General features: G+C 45.9%; 1 protein-coding gene across 2 annotated transcripts in view; it reads left to right on the top strand.

Annotated features, from left to right (window-relative positions):
* RPTOR (regulatory associated protein of MTOR complex 1) overlaps positions 1-25609 on the top strand; it is a 353305-nt gene that overhangs the window by 136117 nt on the left and 191579 nt on the right. The gene's annotated exons all lie outside the window — the stretch shown is intronic.

Below are 25609 nucleotides of genomic sequence, written 5' to 3' on the forward strand. Positions count from 1 at the left end.
TGGGCTAAAAAGTCACTTTGATCTGGTCCCTGCTCTCACTGCAGCTGCAGCCCTTGCGTCCCACACCGACTCCAGCCAACTTTCAGCATCTAGTGCGCTTGACCTTCCCCCTGCCTGGTGCTGCCAAGTTTTCTCTTCCTCTGCCCACTGAACTCTATTCATGCTTCAGGTCTCATCTTTGATGTCATTTTGCTCGGGAGCCTTCCCTGAATCCTTAATTGTTAGCATCTTAAAAAGTAATAACAAAACAAACCCTAGGAAAGATGCCCGCTCCTTTCTTCTCCCAGGGGATGTTATTTTACCCCATAAGATGTCTACACTGTAAGATATACGTTACTATTATTGTTGCTGTTGTCATCATCATCACCTTAATTTTAGTATTGATATCAGTATTGCTCACTGGTCTCTCGGCTTCAAGAAAACAAGGAATGGAGACTTCCCATAGCTGATGACAGTGGTTGTGTCTTACGTCCCTGTCTCCAAATATTTCCTCCAAAACAATGTAGCAAAATAAGAAGGGGGAAATTAAACTGTATAAAAACTGTGCCCTCAGCATAAAGACATGATATGCCCTAACTTGAAAATAAAGAGAAACTCAAATCTCAACATATAATCTCTAGTATCCCCTCCCCACTCCTGCCCCCCGACAGGCTCTGCAAAGGCAGGCCAGGAACACCTGCCAGAAAATGAGAAGAAGGGAGCTCAGAGCAGGGCCTGAGGGTGATCGGAAACCACTACCCAGAAGGCCAAGAACCATCTGAGTCTGAGAGCACTGTAACAAGCGGTCAGGTAAAGCAGAGCATGGATTATAGGTTGTGGGCTTAAAAGGATGGGTAAGAGTCTGCAGGAGAAAAGGCAAAAAGGGAGGGAGAAGCAAAAGGGGAAAATTTAGGGCCCTGTAAATAAAAGAGAACCAAAAAATTGGCGCTCACATAACTTTTCCTCTCACCAACAAAACATTCACGAAAGCAGGGGTCACCAAACTAAGGCCCCCAGGCCTATTGCCTTTCTTGCAAATAAAGTTTTATTGGAATTTAGCCATACCCATTTGTTTGTATATTGTCTGTGGCTGCTTTGGGGCCACAGCAGAGTTGTAGAAATAAAGAAGATATGTATGAAACTCTCTGAGGTAAACTTAACACTCCCTTGAAAACCACGGAAGATGACTTGAGCACATCGGGAGGCGTCCCCTTCTGGATGGGCATGACTTGGATTTGGTTTCCATTCTCCCTAGTTCATTGATGAATTTCATGAAATCCCAGTAAAGATACCAACACTTAAAAAAAAAGAAGTTATACAAGTTGATATTAAAGTTTATATGGGAAAACAATCATGAAGAATAGCCTGGAAAACACTGAAAAGTAAAATCCACCAGGGGTGACTGGCCCTGCCAGGCATGAGAACATCCTAAAAAGCTTCTGTAATTAAAACAGCATGCTGCTGGCTCACCAAGAGACAGATAGACCAGGGGCATAGAATTAAAATCATTGACAGTACAATTAAAATCATCCAAGTACAAATGGAAACATAGTATATCATAAATATGACATCTCAACTGCGGCAAAGATGGACATTTAAATAAATGGTGCTGGGGCAACTGGATACCTGTTTGGAAAAAGATAAAACTAGATCCATACCTCACACCATATAGAAGAATAAGCTACAAATGGGCCAGGGATGTACATGTAAAAAGTGAAACTGTGCAAACACTGGAAGGAAACCTGGGTGAGTTCCTCTTATCTCAGTGTAGGGAAAGGCTTTCTAATTACAAACTGGGGGGAAACAGCACATAAACCACAGGCACAGGGCTAGTGGCCATAATGTACAAGCAACTGCTAAATATCAAGGAATCAAAAACGTGATAGAGAGCAGGAAGAAGAGATAAACGGATAATCCACAACATATAAAAGATATGAAAATTGGCCTTAAAATATGAAAAAGCACTGAAGTGCATACTTGGAGAAATGCAAAGTGAAATTACACTGAAATGTCATTCTTCACTTATCAAACTGGTGAAAATTAAAAAGGATGACAACACATTCTGTTGGCACGGCAGTGGGGAGACAGGCCCCCTCCTCATTGCCGGTGGGAGTGCAAACTGGCACCTCACTCTGGAGGGGAGTTTGGCAGCTCTGAATACAATTACACATGTATTCACCTTGTGGCCTAGATTCCACTTCTAGGGATTGACCCTGAAGATACGCCTCCAAAATACAAAAACACGCGTGCACAAGGTCATTCAGGGCAGCCTTGTTTGTTACAGGCAGGAATCACTGACAGATGCCAGAATTAGTCTTGGAAGGAACGTTGATATATAGTTGAAAGGTCTTGAAGTCTCTCCCCAGAAGATACTTATTAATTACAAAGGGGAAAATAGCAACTTTTCAGTATAGAAATTTGGCTTTACTTAATCAAATGTTCAGAGTTCTCATCACTGATAACAAGACATTTTGGCCCACCTGATTATGCACCAAGGGGACACACATCAGAGAACCCCAAACTGAGGAAGAGGCTACAAAATAACTGCCTGGCGTTTTTCAAAACTGTGAAGTTCATGATGGCCAGAGACTGGGGACCTGTCACAGATTAGAGGAGACAAAGGAGATCTGAGGGCTGTGTGTTATGTGGGTCCCCTGTTGACTCCCAAACAGGAAGCAACCACGGTGACTTCACCCTTCACCGGCTGGTGAAGTTCAAGTGAGGTCTATAGATATGCTAATAGTATTGTGCCAGGGCAAATTTTCCGCTTTCAGTAATTGCACTGTCGTTATGTAAGATGCTAGCCTTAGGGGATGCTGGGAGAAGGCTAGATGGGAATTCTGTGCTAGTTTTTCAGTGTTTCTGAGTGTCTAAACTTATTTCAAAAGAAAAAGAAAAAACAAGAGCGAGCAGGAATTATGTCTGCTTATAGTTGTGCTTTATACGATGCCTGACACGTAGTAGACGGTCACTCATTCATGTTTTCTAACTCAAAATACGTACACATAAAAAAAAAATGCACAAAGAGGGTGGAGCGAACCATGGGCTGGGATTCCAGAACTGTGGATTGAGTCACCGCGGATCGAGCGTGTCATCTGTTCAGTGACTCCTCATCTGTATGGACTGGCGCCTTCTGCAGATATTTTCTACTTGCCTGTGTCACTGCAGCCCTCTGCTTCCTCGCTTCCCAGGCAGTGGTTTTTACTGCTCCATCTGGTGGGGCAATTTCTTTTTATTGCTTTTCCAGCAGTAACTGTCATCTCCCAGGCATTTTTCTCTCTGACTTCAGGAGAAATGGCCTCTTCTTTTCCTGATTATTCATAGCGTCCCCCAGTGATTATTCCTCTTCTCCTTTCTTTCCTCTGGATGAAAGTTTGATGTCTTGAGAATTAATGATGGGAAAGAAACTGTAGGGACATATTTCCCTTGTGAAGAGTCACAGCTGACCCTGAGGTCCACCACCACGAGCCACACGTCAGTAAGGAAAGGCCCACTCAACATATGACTTTCTTTTCTTTACTCTTACCTGAGTTAAGATTTCTGGGGGGTGGTAATTAATGATGTTGCTGTAAGTTTTTGTTTACTTTTTCCTCAGATTATGGCTCAGGAATAGTAGAATACCTTTACAGACCTACTTGAATGCATTTAAACTTAAGGATTTCTTTCATTTGTGTCTCTTAGCCTGAATTTTGAGCTGCAAATGATTAATTTTTGCTATGGTGAAAATATCTTACTTACTTACTTAAATCCTGTTTTGAAAAAGGCAGAGTTTGAAAAAGGGAATCATAAATGGTTTATAAGGAGTTGAAGTATCTTCAGAATTTGTATTTCTATTTTGAAGCTCATCACATTTGGAATCACTCAGTTCTGCATCAAGTTTACCCAGATCTCATCAGTTACCTGACCTTACTTTTTCTCCCTTCTTTACTAATCCCCTTTTCCAGCATATTGAGGGGTTAACAGTTGGTAAGGAAGAAAGCTGGTGCCAGTCTGTCTACATTGTTTTCCCAGAGCTCCGGAGAGAGGGAAGGAGGTAAGATGGTCCCTGTCATAGAGTTAAACACCTCCAGGTGTTCTCCGTTAGACTCAGGACCCTGGGAGCGTCGTGGTTGTTTTGTGTCTCCTGTTCTTCACCTTGTAGTGCGGCTTCGTCCGCTGAAGGACTTACAGATGTGCGTGCCCAGCTCTCCACTTCCAGGCGAGTCTTTGCCCGAACGCCAACTCTGTGTTTCAGACTTCCCATGAAATGTTTCTGCTGCAGTGGTTGTCTCAAAACTAGGCCTTCTTTCTTCCCTGGAGCTCTCGTACTGGAGAAATCAAGATGTTCTCTGGGGTAGGAGCTTCTGTGTTGAGTTCCTGGCTTTGTCTTTCAGCCTCTATTTCTCAATCTTCTTCCTTCCTCTCCTCTAAACGCCCATTCTTTCCCAAGGCTCAGTCGTGATTTCCTGCCCCCCATGGCAGTCGGGGTCCCCTTTTCTCAGTGAGAAACAAGTTTGATTCCCGTGAAATCCCACGGTCATTCCAGGTGGAGCTCCGTTTGGTGAATGATAGGGAAGATCAAGCATGGCAGTACTGTGACCCAGCGGGGTTCCTGTGACACCCCCTCTCCTGTAGGTCGGTATCCTAACAGTACCCCCGCTATCCGTCCTCCCGAGTTGGCTTCTGTGCAGATCCTAAGGTTGTGGCCTCCTAAGTATTTGATGGGTGACTCCTCTACCTTGCCCAGCACAGCTATTACTATGTATAGTGAGATAGAACCCCTCTAAACTCAACAAATGGGGTTAGAAGTATATGTTTCTCGTGTCTAGCTGGCATTTGTTTTTCACCATAATTTCCCGCTCAGATATTGCAAAACAGGACGAGGTAGCGGAGAGAACAGCTTGTTTCCAATGCCAATAGCCATGCCTTGATGCGAGTGTGGGCGTGTTGGGGTAGGTGGCCTGGCCCACTGATTGCGGCTCTCAGAGAGCAGGTTCTTTATAGCGGTGTCACGAGCTCTGTGGAAGGTCGGTTAAGTGTCAGTAAAACATGGTCTCTAAACGCTAGCAGTGGAGTAACTCCTTTTATTTTTTGATTCAGATCGATATCTTCTTAGGAAAAGAACACCTTTAAGAGTTGTCTCAAACTAAATAAAAAGCAGAATAACTGTGCTTGTGGAAATGTCCATTTTTTTGTTTTTTAAATAAATTTATTTATTTATTTACTTATGGCTGTGTTGGGTCTTCGTTGCTGCATGCAGGCTTTCTCTAGTTGTGGCGAGTGGTGGCTACTCTTCGTTGCGGTGTGCTTGCTTCTCATCGTGGTGGCTTGTTTTTGTTGTGGAGCAGGGGCTCTAGGTGCATGGGCTGCAGTAGTTGTGGCTCGCGGACTCTAGAGCGCAGGCTCAGTAGTTGTGGCACACGGGCTTAGTTGCTCTGCGGCATGTGGGATCTTACCGGCCCAGGGATCAAACCTGTGTCTCCTGCATTGGCAGGCAGATTCTTAACCACTGCGCCACCAGGGGAGTCCCAGTGTCAGTGTTTTTATCTAGGCCTGAAGGTTTTAAGTTGCTCAGTGTAGATTTTGCTCAGTTTTTCATGCTGCTGGCTGGAGTGTATGTGTTTTATGTGGTTGTTTTACACTGCAGTGTTATCCCCAGACAGGTGACAGTGAATCCAACACCGTAGTTAAGTCTATTTCAACAACATCCAATTAAAAACAGGCTGTCAGAGTGTGGCTGGCACATATAGAAGGGAAGGCTGATAATATCCAGTGTTGAAAACCAATTTTATGTGTATGTATTAACATTTTTAGTTATAAATACCAATACCATGGAAGTTTGTTATACCTTTATGAGGTTAAATTTTATTTTACTCATTTTCATGAAATATTTGGTTGAGTAGTTAGATAATAAAGAAAAATTTTATTGTAGTTATGATCTTCTTTCCTGTTATATGAACAATGAGGAAGAATGAATTTGTCTATTACCATGTCAGTTTATTAAAATATTGGTCAGTGATATGGGATCTTCCTGTATCAAATGTGACATAATCCCATTACTCGTTTAAAATATGTGGTAGGCTGAATTGTGGTCCCCCAAAAGACTTATCCACATCCTAATCCTCAGAACCTGTGAATATTACCTTATATGGCAAAATAGTCAATATTACTTTATGTGACTAAAGATGTGATTAAGTCAAGGATCTTGAGAGGAAGAGCTTATCCTGGATCGCCGGGTGTCCCTAAATGCAGTCACATGTATCCTGACAAGAGACGGGCTGGGGAGCTTTGAGGCAGACACAGAGGATGAGGTCATGTGAAGATGGAGGCAGAGATGGGTGTGATGTGGCCACACGTTCAGGATTCCCCGGACGCACCAGCTACCACCGGGAACTGAAAGAGGCAAGGGGAGGACTTGTCCCCAGAGCCTTTGAGGGAGCGCGATTCTGTCGACATGATGATTTGGGGTTTCTGGCCTCCACAGCTGTGAGAGAATAAATTTCTGTTGTTTTAAGCCACCAACTTTGTGGTGATTTGTTAGAGCAGCCACAGGACACCGACACAGTGGGATATGAAGAAATCTTGTTTTTCACGTACAGACACAATTAATATGACTACAGTTGATGAAAGCTCGGTTTTATTACCACTCTGTGACTTACGGAAGAAAACAAAATTGGATACCTCTGTGTTCTTAGCGTGGACTAGAATGCCTCTCATTCAGCATTGTCAGCTGGTCCCGTGGGGGTGTCACCTTCCTGCCTGTAATTATGGAGGACGGTAAGGCCACGGAGGGTCCTTCTGGACAAGTAAACCTCTGGCAGGCCAGTGAACTTTGCCACACGTGTCGTTAGCACAGGCAAGGAGCAGTGATCTAGAGGGATGTGACTTTAACATGTACTTCTGAATTAGGCCTCATGTGAGATGTTGGTAAATGTCCAGAATAAGTGTGCCTTGTTTAATCTGCATCTGCCCCTCCTCTTATACTTCCTCTCTGCACAGTTACTGTCCTCTCAGCTGCCCAGGCCTGGAAACTTGGGGTCATGCTTGGCTTCTGTCATTTAGTCCACATTTAGTCCCTTATCAAGTCCTGTGGATTCCATCTCCTAAATCTCTCTCCTCTCCGTTTAGTCCCCACAGCCTCTCACTGCCTTTAGGCTGTCATCACTTTTTGTCCGGGGCGCTGATGGAGAGCTCTTCTCCCCTCAGTCAGTCTGTGCACATCCCAGCCCCAGTGCACACGCAGCCCCCACCCTCACCTGCTGTGGCGGGGGCCTGGACACCCTGGTAGGAAACGTATGTTTTCTCTGGAAGGAAATGGGTATTTGCTTTGTTTGTTCATTTATTTTTCATATATATTCATTATTCATGTATAAAACAATTTATTGCACACTTGCTGTGTCCCTGGCACTTCTAGGGGCTGGGATAGGGCACTGACAAAATAGTCATGTCCCCATGGAGTGCCCCTCTTTTGGAGCACTGTTAAGAAATAAACAGCACTTTGAATTATCACATTGATCTGTCTTCTTTATCATTCATGCCCCAAATCTATTAAAATATATATATATATTTCCTGAACCATTCGAGAGTCATTTGCAAGCATCATATCCCCTTACCCATAAATATGTTAGTGTGCAGTTTCTAACAGCAAGGACTTTCTCCTTCGTAACCACAGTACATTTATCAAAATTAGGAAATGCAACATTGATTCAATACTGCGATCTAATTTGTTTCATAATCAGATTTTGCCAGTTGTTCCAGGAATGTCCTAAATCCCCACCCCCATCTGGGCTCCACCCTCGCCTCACGCTCACCCTTCCTTTGCCTCACTCCCCCCCACCCCCACCTCCGGGGTGTTCTTGACAAGTGCAGGCCAGGGCTCCTCTAATCCTCGATTTGCATTTTCCTCTCATTTTCTTATGATTAGAGTCAGGGTGAGCATTTGTGGCAGGAGTACAGCAGACATGATGCTGTCACCGTCTCAGCCTCTACAGGGGCACTTGCTGTCCTTTTGTCCCATTATTGGTGATGCTAAGTTTGATCATTGATTAAGATGGTGTTGGCCACTTACTTGCTTTCTGACACAACAGGATGTACCAGGCTCATATTGTCCCTCCCCTGTTGAGCCGTGGAGTTAGCCATGTCTCCAAGGAGCCTGGTTCTTTTTACTGGAGAGTGGTGTTTGGAAACCAGAATGCAGGCTCTGGTGTGCTCACTGTTCTTGGCTCCCATTATTCTCCATGTATTTACTCAGTGGGTTAGTCCTACAACACACTCAAGAAATATTACATAATCCACAAGTCAAAACGATATAAGAAGTTACATACTCAGAGTAGTGTCATCTCCCCACAGCCATTCCCATCTCCTGCTGTAGGTGACGAATTTCATTAGCTTCAGGTTTATATTTCTTAGGTTTCTTTTTTAAAATAAGGAGATACATGTTTATCTTCTTCTTTCCTGTTCTTTTTTATACAAAAGGTGTTATACTACATATACTCCTTTCCTGGCTTTTTTCTACTTCTCAGTGTATCCTGGAAATCACCCCATATCAGTTTCTAGGAAGCTTTCTCATTGTATTTTAGAACTCTGTCCCACTCTACTATGTGAATGTACCATTGTTTTTTTCAGTTTCCTGCAGATGCCATTATGATTGTAATATTTTTCAATTACAAACAATACTGCATTGAATAACCTCGTTCAGGTGTGCTTTGTATAGTTAAAGGTGTATCTTTAAGGTAAATTCGTAGTAATAGTATCACTGGGTCAAAAATAATCCATGTATAAGGTTTTTGGGGTTATTTTCAGATCCCTTTCCCTAAGGATCATGTACTATTTTACATTCCCACCAGCAATGTGTAAAAGCACCTGATCTGCAGAGTACTCTGTGGTGCTTTTTAATTTATGCCAGTGTGTGCAGTCTGCTAGGTGAGCAATGTTCTCTCATTTTTATTATAAGTGAAGTTGAACATTTTGAATATTTATGGGCCATTTCCTTGTCTTTAGCTGTGAATTGTCCTGTTCAAATCTTTGTCCATTTTTCTCATAGAATATTTTTTATTTCCATAATTTTTAACTTCATCGGTGATAGCCGCTACACCCCATAAATTCCCAGCTGCCTCTGACTGCCGAATCCCTTCTAGTAGTGAGGATAAGATAAATCAGAGTCATCCTGGAGAGCAGAGCAGAGATCCCCCATGAGGAGCACATTGTCCTCATGTGGAAGGATGTTCCAGTTGGCAGTGTGATGGTGGCCTTTGAGGAGGGTGGGGTCGTCCTGTGCCCAGAGAGGGTGGATGTCGGCAGGACACTTTCATAGAAGGAGTCAAACCTCCCAGCTCTGTCCGGCCACCCGAGCCATCCAGCGCTGCTTATTTCTGAGATTCTGTGTCTCTGAGATGAAGAACTGGGTGTGTGGGTGGGCGGGGGAGAGGGGGGTCCATGGCTTAGTAGTGTCACTGAGAGCTTGTGTCCTGACCCCAGGTGCAGCTCTCACAGCACAAACTCACATCCTCTCCACAGCAGCCCTGGGAGCAGACACAGTTGTCTGGGAGCAGTTCCCAGTTTGCAGTTTAGGTAACAGACTCATTCCTCCTCATCCCATGTGGCTCTCCCCTCTTGTAATTGTGGCCATGTTTATGCTTCACAAAACGAAGAGAAAAGGGACTCTACTCCTAGGTCTTCCTTCCTGAACCATTTGCATAATTCAATTTCTCTGCAGTGAGTCAGTCTCCTGGAAAGTCTTCCTCCTGGGAAGGTTGGAAAGAATGATTCTCTGTTAATGAGGCCACATGTCTCAGGCACTTGGCTGAATAGAAGGAATTGATGTATACGAGGATAGGTGGTGAGCTCCCCAGCCTAGCCGGGGGATTCTGAGCCATGCTGCTTTGGACCCTTAAATGTAACTTATTTTAATCTTGCGTGTGATTTATTTAATGGGAGCCTTTAAAGTGGAGGGCTGTGAGGTGAAAATCATGTAGCTTATTGAATCTATCAGTTCTAGTTAGAGCTGAAGGCCAGCTCTTGTTTTTTCAAGTCAGTAACAAGGAGTGCAAGCCTGTTATCCAGGTCTTCCATAACTAAATGCATCCCTGTGGGCAGCTCGTGACGTGTTTCCATGGGGGCAGCTCTGTTTCCGCAGCTGAGGGGCCACCACAGGCGAGGGGCAACCACAGGCGGACACCCCCGCCCCGGCCCCCTGTGCCAGCACTTACTCCACTTGGTGGATGCTCATCTGTGTGTCTCAAATGGATGTTCTTTTTTGCACCTGTGAAGAATTGTGTAAAACGAGTGCCACAGCAAGCCACAGAATTGTCATGGTTTAGAAAAAGGGAAATGAAAAGAGTCTGCATGGTTTAGTTGATTATTTCTGACTGCTTCCTGTTCTGAGTATTCCTTCACTGGAATGAAGTGATAGCTTCACAGTGTAATGTTTAAGTTTAAAAATGTGAACGAAGGGAGGTTAGCAATAAATTCTGAACCTCAGAAATGGTGTGTTTTGCACCGTCTTCGGTGCCCCCAGCATCTGTTGCAGCTGTTGCCCTGTGAGTGCCTGGTGGCCTCCATCTACAGGCTTGTGGCTGACTTCACATCACTTCCTGAGGCTTCCCATTCTATGGCGTTTGTTTCACTACCCTGCAGCCCAGTGCCCAGAGCTTCAAGCTTCGGGCTCAGTAAATACTGGTTAAATTGAACAGACAGGGAGTCTAGGTCAGATTTACTATGTTTTCATTCTTCATTAGTCTATTGGTTGTAACCATTACATATTTGAAAGTTTTAATTTTATGGAAAATTGTAGGATTTTATTGACATATATTCGTTCACTTATATATGTTTCATATTAAGTGGCTGTGCAGTAGGTGTGAGTCAGTATGTTCAGTGTTGGGAGAAATACAAAGGAATAGGGAGTCAGGAGGAGGCACCAATTTGGAGAAGACAGCTCACGTGGAGTGTGCCGGAGCAGGCAGGGATGGGGGCGCTGGGAATGACAGGAAGGGAATCAGGACTGGTTGCCTGTGTTTCAGAGACATCTACAGAAAATAGTCGGAATACTTTAGAATGGGGGGTTTAGGGGGCAGAGCATAAAAGGAGGACTCAGGGGTGAGGACCCTGTGTCGGGCTGGAGGAGAAATTGATTAGTTCGGATGCTCCTGTTTACAAGTAATATTAGTAACCATTCACATAGTAGGTGGTGTGTGCCAGGCACTATTCTAAGAACTTTTATGTAATTAACTCATTTAATCTTCACAAAAACGTGAGCTCCCTCTTCCCCCACCCCCCCGCCCTTCCATTTTACAGATGAAGAAGTGGAGGCATGGAGAAGTTAAATAATCTGCCAAGATCACAAAGCTATTATGAGCTGGGCTTCTCTCTGTCCCCAGAGTTCATCCTCTCAGCCTTTATACGTACTTTTCTCTGGTTCAACAAATAAAAGTTTATTGTGAAGTCTGAAGGTAAATGGTTCCAGGACTCGTTATGTATATGGTTTAGTATCGTCAGGATTCCTGGAGATTCTCTGTTTTTCTGACTCTGCTCTCATGATCACAAGATGGCTGTTGCAGCTCCAAACATCACATCCATGTAATGTGTGTCAAAGGAGAAAGAAGGAGGAACAACCATTCTCTTTGTGAGAACACTGTTCCGGATGCCTTCCAGCTGGCTTGCCCCTCAGGTCTCCCTGGTCAGGCTTGATGCCCAGAACATCAGCCTTGTGTGGGAACAAAATTTGCTACCCCAAATGTCTCTTTGGCAGGCGGATTATTTTAAACTGAAAAACAACCGATGCCCCAAAGACTCAGGAAAGAAACTTAGACCTCCCCTGAACTTAAAGAATGGAGATAGAGGACCTGTTAGAGGAAGGGAGCCACCCCATAGATAGCTATAGTGTGAACAGGAACCCATCAAAGTCTGTCTGTTAAAATTCCTCCCTGTGTCCATTGTCTCCGCAGGGCCCAGCAAACATTTGTTTTACCGAACATTACTTTTCCATCTCCATGTGAATTGCCTTCCTCCCCTTCGAAGTTCTGACCACTAAACCAACATCCTCTCTTATCTTTAGCTGAAGAAGGTAAAGTGAGGTGAGGGCTTTAAGCTGAGAGCTTCAGCTATTTTGGTGAGTTACCCAGTTTTCCTGGGTCTCTCCCGTGTATATGTGCTATTAAACTTTTGTTTGAGTTTCTCCTGTTAATGTCTCATGTCAATTTAATTCTGAGACCAGCCAGAAGGACCTAGAAGGGTAGAGAAATATTTCTTCCTCCCCAGCAGCCTCTCTGGTGGTACAAGGTGTGCTCTGCTGGAGAGAGTAAGGGGTGACTCCCTGCCCATCCTTTTTTATTAGTTTTTTATTAGTTTCTATGTTCCTGTTCCTGAGACTAGATGTGTCTCTAGGGCAGTGGCAAGAATGTGGTCTTTTGCCAGCTCAGGGCTGCAGCCTGACTGGGCAAGTGATGCTGAAGCCCAGTCTCTGCTCCCCAGCCCTGAGCCCTGGTGGGTGAGTTGGCTGCCTGATGCATACAGAGCCCCCTCTTGGCGTGGAGCTGCCCCCGTCGTGGCCTGTTAAGCAAAACAGCAGCTAGCCACTGCAGTTTTGAGGGATTGCAAGGGAAGTACTAGCAAGTGGCATTTCTGATTCTGGACAAGACTTTGCCTAAAATGTTACTTTGAGTCTTTATAAACATTTATCTGATTATCTCACTTTGTGGTCTTTATTTCACCCTTTAAAGTGAGTAGGATTACCTTCCCAGGCCAGTCAATACTCCTCTCGCTCCCAAACAGCAGAGGCCAGCGAGCAGATGAACCCCACGGCAGTGCTGCTCCTAGAGGCACCACAGCAGGCCTCAGCTTGCACGATGGTCACTCACTTATTTACTCACAGAAACCACAGACGGCCTGGCGGGGGCAGCGGTCCCTGTGCCCCCACTGTCCTGTGCTCCCCAGGCCGTGCCGGCCTCTAATGAGCAGGATGGGGCACAGGCCTCCTCCCTGAGTCTAGCCTTCTGTGCAGGACTCTGAGTGCTTTTCTAATGCAGGCAGAGGAGATGACGTGTCCGGAGTGCTTTGTCAACCCCGTTAGAGGCATTGGCTACACAAAACTGCGTTCGTGGGTCAGCTGGGGAATGTGACCCTCGGTGAAAAATCAACACTTAATCGGAGATGGATTTCCTAGTTCAGAGTAAGCTGACTATATCTTACACCATTATTGTACTTTCTTATTACGTAGAAAACATGAGAGGAGTTTCGAGACATACAATATCTGTGTTACGTTTATGAAACTTTTTTTTTCCAGATGTGTTAATCTTTCAGATTATTGGTATGTATATCTTACCTGTGCTAAAAACACATTTAAGTTTTTCACCTATCTGGATACCTTCTTTAAATGTCTGGCCAAAATGCTTCACGTAAGCAAATTTTAATCAAAAATAGCCAATTCTGACATTAAGTTATGTGTCAAAACAATTCTAGGGGAGTTCCATTTTAATCATGAAAACTTTTTTTTTAACATCTTTATTGGAGTATAATTGCTTTACAATGGTGTGTTAGTTTCTGCTTTATAACAAAGTGAATCAGTTATACATATACATATGTTCCCATATCTCTTCCCTCTTGCATCTCCCTCCCTCCCACCCTCCCTATCCCACCCCTCTAGGTGGTCACAAAGCACAGAGCTGATCTCCCTGTGCTATGCAGTTGCTTCCCACTAGCTATCCATTTTACGTTTGGTAGTGTATATATGTCCATGCCACTCTCTCACTTTGTCACAGCTTACCCTTCCCCCTCCCCATATCCTCAAGTCCATTCTCTAGTAGGTCTGTGTCTTTATTCCCGTCTTGCCACTAGGTTCCTCATGACCTTTTTTTTTTTTTTCCCTTAGATTCCATATATATGTGTTAGCATACTGTATTTGTTTTTCTCTTTCTGACTTACTTCACTCTGTATGACAGACTCTAACTCCATCCACCTCACTACAAATACGAAACGAATCAATTTCGTTTCTTTTTATGGCTGAGTAATATTCCATTGTATATATTTGCCACATCTTCTTTATCCATTCATCCGATGATGGACACTTAGGTTGCTTCCATGTCCTGGCTATTGTAAATAGAGCTGCAATGAACATTTTGGTACATGACTCTTTTTGAATTACGGTTTTCTCAGGGTATATGCCCAGTAGTGGGATTGCTGGGTCATATGGTAGAAACATTTTAAAATGCTGTTTGTCTCTTTGTTTCTGTGGCTTATTCATTTGTTAATTTTAAAACTTTTTGTTGTGGAAAATTTCCACATCTCCCAATCATCTGTCTTCAGTAGTTATCAACTTTTTCCCAGTCCTCTTTGATCTATGCCACCACCCACTCCCCTCTCCCACCCACTCCCTTGCCTTATTTTGAAGCAAATCCCAGACATCATATAATTTCATCTGTAAATATTTCAGTGTATCTCAAAGGTAATTATGACTTTAAAAAACTACACATACACACACACACACAGTTTGTTTATTTGAATCAGGACATAAATAAGGTAAATACATTGTGATTGATTGATCTACCCTATTAATCCATAGAATTAATCTAAAAGTCAGTCCCCACCCCCATCCTGTTCCAATCATCCATCTCTCTGTTTCTTCTGTTTCTTACTGCAATTTTTTGGTTGGAGAAACCAGGTCATGTGCCTTATAGAATTCCTTGAGGTCTGGATTTTGCTAATCCTTCCCTCACCCCCCAGGCTTGACCAGATTCCTCCAATTGGAGGGAGTGTTTGGGGGCACAACATTCCATAGGTGGTAATGTGTGCTTCCTTTAGGATGTGTATAATGATTGGTTGTCTTCTCTCTGTGAAGTTAGCAGCCATTGATGATCAGTACCTGGATCCATCCATTAGAGGTTGTAAAAAGGTTGTGCTATAATTCTTTTATTCCTCTTTGTCTGTTAACTGGTATATCTCTATAAAGAGAAACTTCCTCTCATCTGTTATTTGGGTATCTTGAGATATAGTTCATATATGAAAGCCAATATGAATACTTATTTTCTTTTATTTACCTGATTGCAAAATAATGAGTGGGCTTCTTCCAGAAGAAGGTAACCATTTAAACATTCAAACAGTATATGCATATATAAATATACATATATTTATACACATATACATTTGTTGCCCTCTTTCTTGGATAAATGGTAGTATATTATACACATTTTTCTCCACCTTGCTTTTTTTCACTTTATTAGATTAGAATCAATGTGTCTTCATTAGAATCAAAGCTTCATTATTTTCCTGCAAAGCAGGCTTTCTTAAACGCAGCACTATTGACATTTTGGGCCAGATAATTTACCTTTGTGGCGATAATGTCCCTACACGCTGTGAGAATAGTTGTAGGATGTTTAGCAGCTTCCCTGGCATTTACCTATCAGATGCCAGTAGAACTACCCCTCCCGCCCCCCATTGTGCCAACCAAGCCTATCTCCAGACCAAATGCGCCCTGGGGGACAGAATTGCTCCCTGATGAGAACAGCATTTCTCACGTCCACTGAGGGGAGATTCTTAGCATGTCTGCAGAGACCATATGAGCCCTTTATTTCAGAAGTGGATTCAGACCCCATCTAGAAGCTATAGCTTCTATTTTTGGACTTTGAATACTAAACCAGCTCTTCTAGTTCTCTCCTGCCTCTTTTGCAAATTAGGGGAGGAAGGAAAGAAGAATTGTTATTGAATAATACATAAAGGAAAGAGAGGCAGTGATGTTACAAATTTCATGTAAAACTGTTCTTATTGGGAAGATACGTGTTGAAAACACCAGGAGTTACTTTGACCTTGTATGGTAGCCCTTCAATGCTAGCGTTCACCATTTCTTACACGCTTTGCTGGCCCTGAGAGCTCCTGTTGTGCCGTGACCTGGGCACTACAGGCACAGCCGCTCTCTTTTCCACACAGGGTGGAAGTCAGGTTGTACTGTTGGGTAAGCGGAAAGAAACCAGGGCATTTTGACACGGGGCAATGAAATTATCCAAGCTAGTAGTCTAGAAAACATCCCGTGGAGCAGATGAGCCCGAACCTGGAAGGTGGACTCCTTCAACGTTGAGTGTGGAGGCTGGGGCCCTGCTCAGAGGTCACCAGGGTCCTCCGGAGCTGCCTCGGAGCCAGCAGCACATCCCGTCCTATCACCCCCAGATTTCTGAGGCTCCGTGCCGAAATCAGACTAACCCCTACAGAGAGGATCGTCTTGAACATTAAAAGAAATCTAATAAGAAATAAGAAATTTCTTTGAAAAGTAAGTACATTGGATTAGCAAGAATGCCTCTATGGCAATTGAAGATTTGAGTTTGTAGCCATAGACCAGTTGGAGATAGACTCTGACAGTTCGACCCTCCTGTTGGCTCCTGGGCCCTGGCACAGCCCTATTTGGGGCTTGACTCAGAGTGAACTCTGGTGGTAGGAGGTATAAGGCAGGGACATCTTCCCATGAGTCAATTTGGTGGCTGTTTCTTTGAATGAATTCCAGCTTGGTTTGCGGTGGTGGGCACACCCCAGCAGACTGCTTGTGCTTGCCTGGTTTGGCAACCATTTAACAATACCTATTTCCTCCTCACACTGCCAGGTATTTATTTATTCCCTTGTTCATTTTGTTACTGTTGAAGATAACATATGAGCTGTTTCCAGAAGTTCTCTGCAGCTGTGGCAGTGGCTCAGAGCACGATTGCAGGTCTGGAATGCCCATATTCCTGCGTCCACTGAATGCTCTGGTCCTAGTGACTGGGGTCCAGTCTCCCCTCTCCCACTCCCTCTGTCTCCTGCATACAGCTTATTACATTTGGAGTGTTCTCTTTCTCTGCTCACCAGGCAGGTTAATAAATATTGAGTGTTCCAGGTCACTAGCAATTATTGATCTTGCTTGGAGGTAGTCCAACATTAATGTAAGGAGGGAGTGGGTTTTTTCAGTGTTGATGTGAAATTGTTTGGAAAAATCAGTAGCAGTGAGTGACTTAGGCTATTCTAAGTCTCCTAAGCAGTTCTCAGCTTTGCTGCTCAGTCAAGGCAGGTGCTCAGGGTATCAGCCCCTCTTGAGAGGAAGGGCTTTCTGTTAGTGTGGTGTCAGAGCCCAGAGGTCATATTGAAGCAAGAAGGGATGCCAGCACGTGAGGATGGTCAGAGATGGTCCTTCTGTCTTTCTACTCCCTGCTTGTCCCCAGTTTGCAACAACACAAGAAAGCTCACCATTAGTCTCCGGGTCTCCATGGATGTCCTCAGGCTGCCTGGCTTCGAAATGGGCCCTGCCACACACCAGCTGTGTGACCTTGTGGTAGTTACTGCACCTCTCTGTGCCTCCACTCCCTATCTGTAAGACAGGGACAATGACAACGCCTACTTTGCATGGTGGTTGTGAAGGTCAGGTGGCTGGCACATCAGAAGTGCAGTGTGGGTGCCAGTCTCCATCCTCGTCCTCCCTTCAGTTTAATGACACATACTTTCTCACGTGGTCCCCACAGCCTGCGGAGTAGTCAGGGGCAGTAGTATTTTAGTTGTTTTACAAAGGAGGAAATGGAAGTTGGGTTTGGTTCGTGAGCTTTCCCAGGTTGAATGGCTGGTAAATCACTGTTCTGGGGCTGAACCCAAGCCCTCCATCTTGGGGACCCCAGTTCTTGTAGAGGGGAGGGACTCACCAGTGGGCACATCTGACTCCTGTGCGGCTCACCTCCAGCGTCGAGGGGAGGGGAGGCAGAGGGACAGAGGCACAATGGAGACTGCACCCAAGGGGAATGAAGCCACCACAGAGCTGTCATGGATACGGAGGGAGTAGAGGGGAGGTGGCCAGGAGGACTCCTGAACTTCCTGGGGGGGCTTTACTGAAACTTGGTTTGCTTGCAGCCTGTCTCTCCCTGGAGGTGTGATACAGCCTTGATGGCCAGCGGCATTACTGTCAGCCCCGGAAATGGACTGCAACCTGCTTTCAGCGTGGGCCGCAGTGAGGCGGCTCAGTCATTTCTTCACCCAGTCACAGCCTCCTTTGAGACACCACTGCCCTTGGCACATCTTGGCGGGGGCGTGGGCGGTGGGATACCTGAAAATGTTTGTGTCTGCTGCCCAGCTAGCACTGTGAAGTGGGTGGAGCAGATCGCTAGGATAGTCTGTGCTGGAGCCTTGAAGACTGTGAGTCAAGAGGAGGGATTCTTAGAAGACAGAAAATAAATGACTACTTAATGGTCAAAGGGGGGCCCTGGATTGTTGAAGCAAACATGAATCTAAGTCAGATCAGATCTCTCTGCAGACCGCATGTTGTGAGCCTCTTAACTGTAGTGATGACACAGGCAGGTGGAATGGCCCTTATCCGTCGGCCACTCTCAGAGCCAAGGTCCTCCTAAGAGGTCAGTATGATGGCTTACGCATTCTATCTCTGTAGGTGCCCTAAAATTCCAGAATAATATGAAAAGGTTGGAACCAATTGGAAAGTGATCAGAGAATTCTGTGTTTCTAGACTTCTTCTAAGGGTCACCCCCTTTATTTCTGAAAAACAAGTAAACTCGGTTCTACCTGTGCTGAGTGACCAGACTCAGGCTGCACAGGTGCAAATGCAGAGCATGAAAGCCAAGGCGAGGCCTGCAGGCCGGGCAGCTGGGGTGGGGTGTGGGCCCTGCTTCCGCTCTGCAGAAGGGCTCTGGGCTCCCTTCTTTTTTGGTGAGATGGTTTTGATTTGTTCAAGATCCAAATTTCAGTGATGAGTTTGGGAAGGATCTGGTTATATTTTAGATGAAAACTGCAACTGTTTCTATAGGTGTGACGCTGAGAGCCAGCACAGTGTCTGTGAGTTTCTTTTGGGCCAAGTAGATTCTTGGGCAGGTTTATAGACTGGACACCTGTTTATAGGAGGCTCCTGCCTCCTGTTTATACTTCAAGGACTCAAGTGTTCCATTTCAACTTATAAGCAGTAGTTGTTTTTTGTTTGTTTTTTAATTAAGAGATTTGTGGAAGGGGAACAGCCTTATAATGATAACACTGGGAAAAAATTATACAAGATAGCATCTTACTATGAAATAGTGAAAACATTTTTTTTAAATTAATTAATTTATTTATTGGCTGCGTTGGGTCTTTGTTGCTGCACTCGGGCTTTCTCTAGTTGTGGCGAGTGGGGGCTACTCTTTGTTGCGGTGAGCGGGCTTCTCATTGTGGTGGCTTCTCTTGTTGCGGAGCACAGGCTCTAGGCGTGCGGGCTTCAGTAGTTGTGGCACGCGGGCTCAGTAGTTGTGGCTCACGGGCTCTAGAGTACAGGCTCAGTAGTTGTGGTGCACGGGCTTAGTTGCTCCGTGGCATATGAGATCTTCCCGGACCAGGGCTCGAACCCGTGTCCCCTGCATTGACAGGCAGATTCTTAACCACTGTGCCACCAGGGAAGTCCCTAGTGAAAACATTTAAACAGAAAATAAAACTTGCAAATGGACCGGACAGCGTGTTTGTGCTGCACAACACTTCGCCCTGTGTCCTTCCTAACAACAGAGTAGCTCTGAGGTCTGTGTGAAAGGGCACAGCTTGCTCAGGACCCCTGGAAATGACACGGTGGCTGAGTGGAGGGCTGTGAGGGTGGAGCAGCCGAGGTGGCCGTGCTGTGCTCAGGCACGGTGATGCTGTCTTGGAAGCAGCAGACACCCCCATTGAGGACTCGTTTTTAGAGGGCAGGTGGCCTGATTGCTGTGTGTTTGAGAGGGAAGTCTGTGACCGAATGGAGAGACTTGGAGATGATGGTCTGGAGGCCTGGGGATAGTTGGGGCGTGTTTGACCCCTGATGAAGGCAGAGGTGGTACAGCCACATGTTAGGTCCACTGAACAAGTTCTCGATGAAGGGGAGGCGAGAAGGAGAGCAGCACAAAGGATATGCCTGGGGAGTGTGGTCTGGGTGACTCAGTATAGGCTGATGCCAGTGATTATGGTAGGGAGCCCAGAGGGTGGGCATGTGTGGAGCATGATGAGGAATTTGGCCATGGATTTGTTCAGAGGTGCCATCCAGGGGGCGCATGTAGTGTGAGAAAAGAAGGGAAACTGAGTCATGGCCACATCTGAGGATTGATGGAGGAGGATGGACCAGGGAAGAGGTGAGAGACAGCAGTCAGAGCAGTCTGAGGGAGGAGGAGAGGGGCGGACAAAGGGGAGGGGAGGGAGAGAGAGGGGTGGAGAAGGAGGAGGAAGGGGGGGAGGGGAGGACAGAGGGAAGATGAGAGGAAGGGAGGGGGCGAGGTGATGATGGTGGTAGTGATGGCATTGGTCTTGGTGGTGTGATGATGACGTAGTGGTGATGGTGATGATGACGACGATGGTGATGGTGATGATGACGACGATGGTGATGGTGATGATGACGACGATGGTGATGGTGGTGGTGATAGCAGCAGCTTGGCCTAGGTAGTGACAGTGGGGATGCGAAGGGCTATAGCAACAATACGTGTTTTGTGAGGGATGGTGGCGTAAAGCTCCTGAACTGCCAGGGGCCTGGAGCTTTCTTACATGGGACCACCACCTAAGACAGGTGTCCTTTGAGCAGACCTGACCTTCCTCCTCCTACCCAGAAGTTCCCTGGAAGCCCTTGCTTCCTACTTGGGAAGGAGAAGGATGGGGTGAAATGTTTGCAAGACCCCAGACCAAAGGCAGAATTGGCCCAAAGTCTAACATTATGTTTATTCCTCCTGGACAGTTCTGAGAAAATCTCTCAGGCATTTCTGTTTCTTGGATCTGAACTTGAGGTGTTGCTCATTGCCGTAGAAGGATGGAAGGATGGAAATAGCATTATTCGTACTCACATTCCTAGTCGAGTAATGTGCAGTAATCTTTACTAGAAACCCCAAAGAAGCACAGGCAGTGCCGCTGCTGCAGCACGGGTTTCCTCGTTATGGGATTCTGTCATGAGAAGACCCACCAAGCAGAGACCCCAGCTCCTCCCCCAGGCGCTGCCATTACTCTCCTGCAGCACAACAGCAGCGTTCTGTGTGGCTTCACCAGACCGAGAAGGGCCACCGCTGCCAACTGGGCCACAGGGAGCAGAGCCCCTCCTGCCCCCACACCTTCTAGCCTCTGGAATGTGCACGAGGAGGGGCCACATCCACAAGGAAGGCAGAGTCTGCAACAGCACTGCTTAGGCCTTATTAGCATATAGAGTCAGCTAGAGACCATCCTGGAAAGAAATGAAACCTGGAGCCCCATTCCCCTTCATTAAGCCCAGGGCCAGTCTTCCTTTGCCCCTTCCTCCCGTTGTTCATTCTTCTATTTTCTTCCTCTCGCGCATCCCCCGAAACTTCCATGCTTGTATCTTATTACATCTTGAGATTTGGACTTATAGTAGCAATGCCCAGCACAAGAGGCAGTATTTTAGAGACTTGCGTTGTCATTCAGTACACCCTGCTACACTTGTCACAGGTCTCCCAAATGGTGAGATGCTTCCTGTGCCACGGCAGTCCCTCCAGCCACAAAGCCATTATCCCGGGCATTCTAGTTTTGAAACAAAACCTTAACATGGTGTGGTGACATTTAATTTAGTGCTTCTCATTTCAAAACCCTTAAAAATATTAATTAATTCCCATAAAACCCCAGGAGGCTTATTATTAATATCTGTAGTGCCTTTCATGCTGGTCCATTAATGTGTCCTTTCTGTGCGATAGGTAAGAAAATGAGGCTAAATCATTTTTTGCACCCCACAGGAGAAGACCTTGATAGAGCCAAGGTCAGAAATAACGAATCCCTAACTTTATTGACATCTCCGAGTAACGTCAGCCCCTTGACCTTGTGTGTGGTTTGGGAGAACAACACTCCTGTTTAGGACTAACCTCGGGGGACAGCGAATGGTCTTTCAGCGGAGCCGAGACTTCACAAATCCTAGCTGGATAGCAGTGCAGAGGGGCGGGCCTGAGGGAAGCTGGGCGGCAGCAGTGCAATGTGGGGCCCAGACAGAGCAGGAAGTACTGTCGCCTCGCTGGAGAAGCGCCTCGCAGCGCGTGGGCACCCAGTGAGCCCTGCTGGCCTGGGAGATGCTGTGCGGTGCGGCTTGTTCATATTTTGGGGTGCTTTGTCTTTGAGCGACTTCTTCACAACTGTATGCCAGGTTTCTTAGCCCCAGGAGCAAGAACTCCACTCCGTGGGGCAGGTCACGAAATGAGGGACTCTCCAATCCCTAGGGTTCAGCTTGCGGCCTTTGGTCGTCTCCCTCCTCGCTGCCCTGCTCTCTGGCAGTTCTGCATGGTCTTTTCTCCCGTGTCCCTGCAACTTGTGACTTGAGAGGTCCTCTGACTCTGAAAATGGGTCCTTTGGGTGACGTGGCTTTCGTGTGAAAGGAGGGGGCCTCCGCCAGCTCCAGGCGGCATGGTGGGCGCAGGCCTCCCAGAGGAGGGGTGGGAGGGTGCCTGTGTGTGACTCTGGTGCCCCTTGGCCTCGGCTGAGCCGGGCCATGGAACCGAGGCAGTCCACTCTCCACCCTGCACGGGAGGCTGCAGGAGGCTCCTGCAGGAGCAGCTCGTGAAGGCAGCTGCAGGGGCGTCGGGCTCCCACGCCGCAGCCACTCTTATTCGGTAGAGTTGTGAGTGGTGACAGAGGGGGCATGCAAAGCGGGCTGTGCTGCTTACCAACAGTGATCACTCTTACGCTTACTGCTGGCGGGAAATTTCTGGAAGTAAGTATGGGCAGGGGAATAAACACATATGCACTGAAGATTTATTTGCTGTTTTCTTCATGTTGTCTGATAAAACCGGCCGTGATTTGAAAGTTATTGAAGATCTGTCAGTGCTTTCGCAACCGCATGTCAGGAGAGGTGGGTGCGAGAGGGGTGGTTCCCCTCACCATTGCCTCCTGCCCTTACCTCACCAGGCACAGACCCTGCACTTTCTAGAGGTTCCCCACCACCCTCACTGCTCCTGGTCGTCACTGTGGTGGGGAAGAAAGGGCACATCCCCACACGACTCTCCCGGGGTGCCCTCTGAATGCACGGGAAGGAGGCCCCTTCCCTCATTTCTTCTAATGGAACAGTTTGATTTAAGTTGGTTTTTTCACACCTTTGTGGAAATGCTTTGGTTTGGATGCTGGGGCCAGCGTCTCTCCTGGAGCCAGCCCTGCTCTGGTAGCGTGGGTAATGCCCAGCCCCTCTGTCAGTGTCAGATTAATGCACATTGCCTCGATGAGAATGAACTTGAAAACATCGCATTATGTGTTGACTTTCTCTAGTCTCCTTTGTGACATGGTTATATTTTACAAATAGCATTCTGGACCTTATGGAAGAAACACAGGGAGAGACCACTTTGCTGGACCCTAACCTGCCACCTCAGGGCAGGGTCCTAAAATTGTCCTGCAGTGGAATAGGGTTGCTATCCTTGTATTAGTTTGCTTACAGTTGGAAAAAATTGGGGGAATCTGGAAGAACTTTGTTCTGAGTTTCATCATCCTGAAACTTCTGTGTTTGTGCCCCCAACGCTCTCAGAACACACGATGCTGTATTTCACCAGGATTTTCTACTGTCAGAAATTGCATTATTAGCACGTATTTAATTAGATGAAACCAAATGTCATATCTCAAACATGGAGGAACTAATGCTCTGCGAGGTGAGCCACATTTTCCTGTGGTTTCCTCCCGTGTAGCTCTTCATTTTCCTCTGAAAGGTCAGGACGCCTCTCTTAAACGTATGCCGCAGGTCATCCTCAGGCCTCTGTGTCTGCTTTCTTTCTCTGCTCCCTCCACCTCCCTGCTCTTCTTTTGAAACAACGTCAGCGGATGCTTCCTGAGCAGCACCCGTCACCGTGTGCTGAGCCCTGCGCCAGGTGGCAGGCCCACAGCGGGAGCCATGATGCTTCAAACACAGTTTCCTCGCCGTTCATGTTCCTCGTTCTCACCACTGTTTTCTTCAAGTGATATCATGGCACTGGGTTGTTTTTTTTGTTTGTTTTTTGTTTTAAATTTAACATTTTAAATAAAGTTTTAGAACTTTATCAGAGTAACAAACATACACATTATTTTTTGAAAGTCAGAACATAATCCCTACCTAGAGGTAAACCCTTTTAGCTGTGTTTTTTGGGTAGATATGCCCATATTTTAGAACAATATGTGTATGCTGCTTTTTATTGATTTATCAACTTGGGGTGTTTTTATTGACTTCCTGGTGTGGCTTTAGTGCTTTTATACACATCACTTCCACGCGACCATCTAGTATGGTTATAGATTTACACTTTCAGTTCTTTTTTATTGGGAATTTACCAGTGGAGCTTCTTTGAAACCAAACAAAAGGAAATGAATATAAAGTGGAGAGACTCTTCTGATGACCACGTGTACCCCTCACCCAGCTTCAGGGTCCTCACCACACTCAGGTTATCTTGAAGTCTGCACAGTTTCTAATGAAATAAAATCAGTGTTCATAGCATTATGACTGTGTGAACACTGTTCTCCAAAAAGCCAGGAAACGTGTGTGGACCTAATTCTGGACTCAGTAGTAGTAGCTCCCTGGCCTGCTGGTCTCTCTGGGCCCCGACCCTCACCTTTTACTTAGAGAGGCCCAGAGGAGGTTGGAGTGTTGGGGGGCAGGACCCCTCATAGCTCTCCTTTCAGTGTTTTCCTGGCTGTTCTGGCATATTTATTTTCCATGCGAACTTCAGTAGCAGCTTGTCAAGCTCCGCGAAATAGCTTGTTGTTATATTTATTGGGAAAGTATGGACTCTTAACCTGGGGAGAACTGATGTCTTAAGAATGTGGGTGCATCCTACCCAGGCAGGGAGCATCTCCCATTTGTTCAAGCCTCCTTCTGTTTTCCAGGAGAGTTTTACAAAATTTCCTTGTCAGGGTTTTGTATATTTCTTGTTAAATTCAGTCTTCTTTGTTGCTTTAGAAGTGGGGGTTCCTTAGGATTTTAACCATCTATGGTTTGTATATATATAAAGGCTGTTGATTTCTGTGTGTTTACTTTAGGTCCTGCTAATTCAGTGAATCCTTTATGTTCATCAGCAAGGGTCCAGGCAGGAGTAGTGGGAGGGGGTAAGCAGAGCGAATATGACTAAGCAAGAGAGGGGCAGTTTGCTTCCTTAACTTTGTTGTCTTTTTGAAACTGTTCTCCCTTGCTACCGTATATATTATAGCTTCCTGTGTTTAAGCAAATTCTCTTCCATGTTCCAGTCAGTTTTTCCAAACAGATTCAATGCTTCCAAGAAATACTTTTGATATCACAGGGATGCTACCTTTTACTAGTGTTACCATGTGGCAGGCATTACTTATTAATCTCATTGGATCTTCACAGTAGTTCTCAATAAATATTTGTTGAGTAAATGAATGTTTACAACCACCCTGTGAAGTAGTCATCATCCCAGTTTATAGATGGAGAAATTTGAGGTCACTTGTGCAGGGTCCATTAAATGCAGACGTGGGGTAAAGGATGGAGTTGTTGTTGTTTTTTAAAATAAATTTATTTATTTATTTATTTTTGGCTGCGTTGGGTCTTCGTTGCTGTGCACAGGCTTTCTCTAGTTGCAGCGAGCAGGGGCTACTCTTCGTTGCGGTGCGCGGGCTTCTCATTGCGGTGGCTTCTCTTGGGGTGGAGCACGGGCTCTAGGCACATGGGCTTCAGTAGGTGTGGCACGTGGGCTCAGTAGTTGTGGCTCGTGGGCTCTAGAGCGCAGGCTCAGCAGTTGTGGCACACGGGCTTAGTTGCTCCACAGCATGTGGGATC

The sequence above is a fragment of the Balaenoptera musculus genome, chromosome 20 (genome assembly GCF_009873245.2).
Source record: "Balaenoptera musculus isolate JJ_BM4_2016_0621 chromosome 20, mBalMus1.pri.v3, whole genome shotgun sequence".
In the NCBI taxonomy this organism is placed as follows: Eukaryota; Metazoa; Chordata; class Mammalia; order Artiodactyla; family Balaenopteridae; genus Balaenoptera; species Balaenoptera musculus.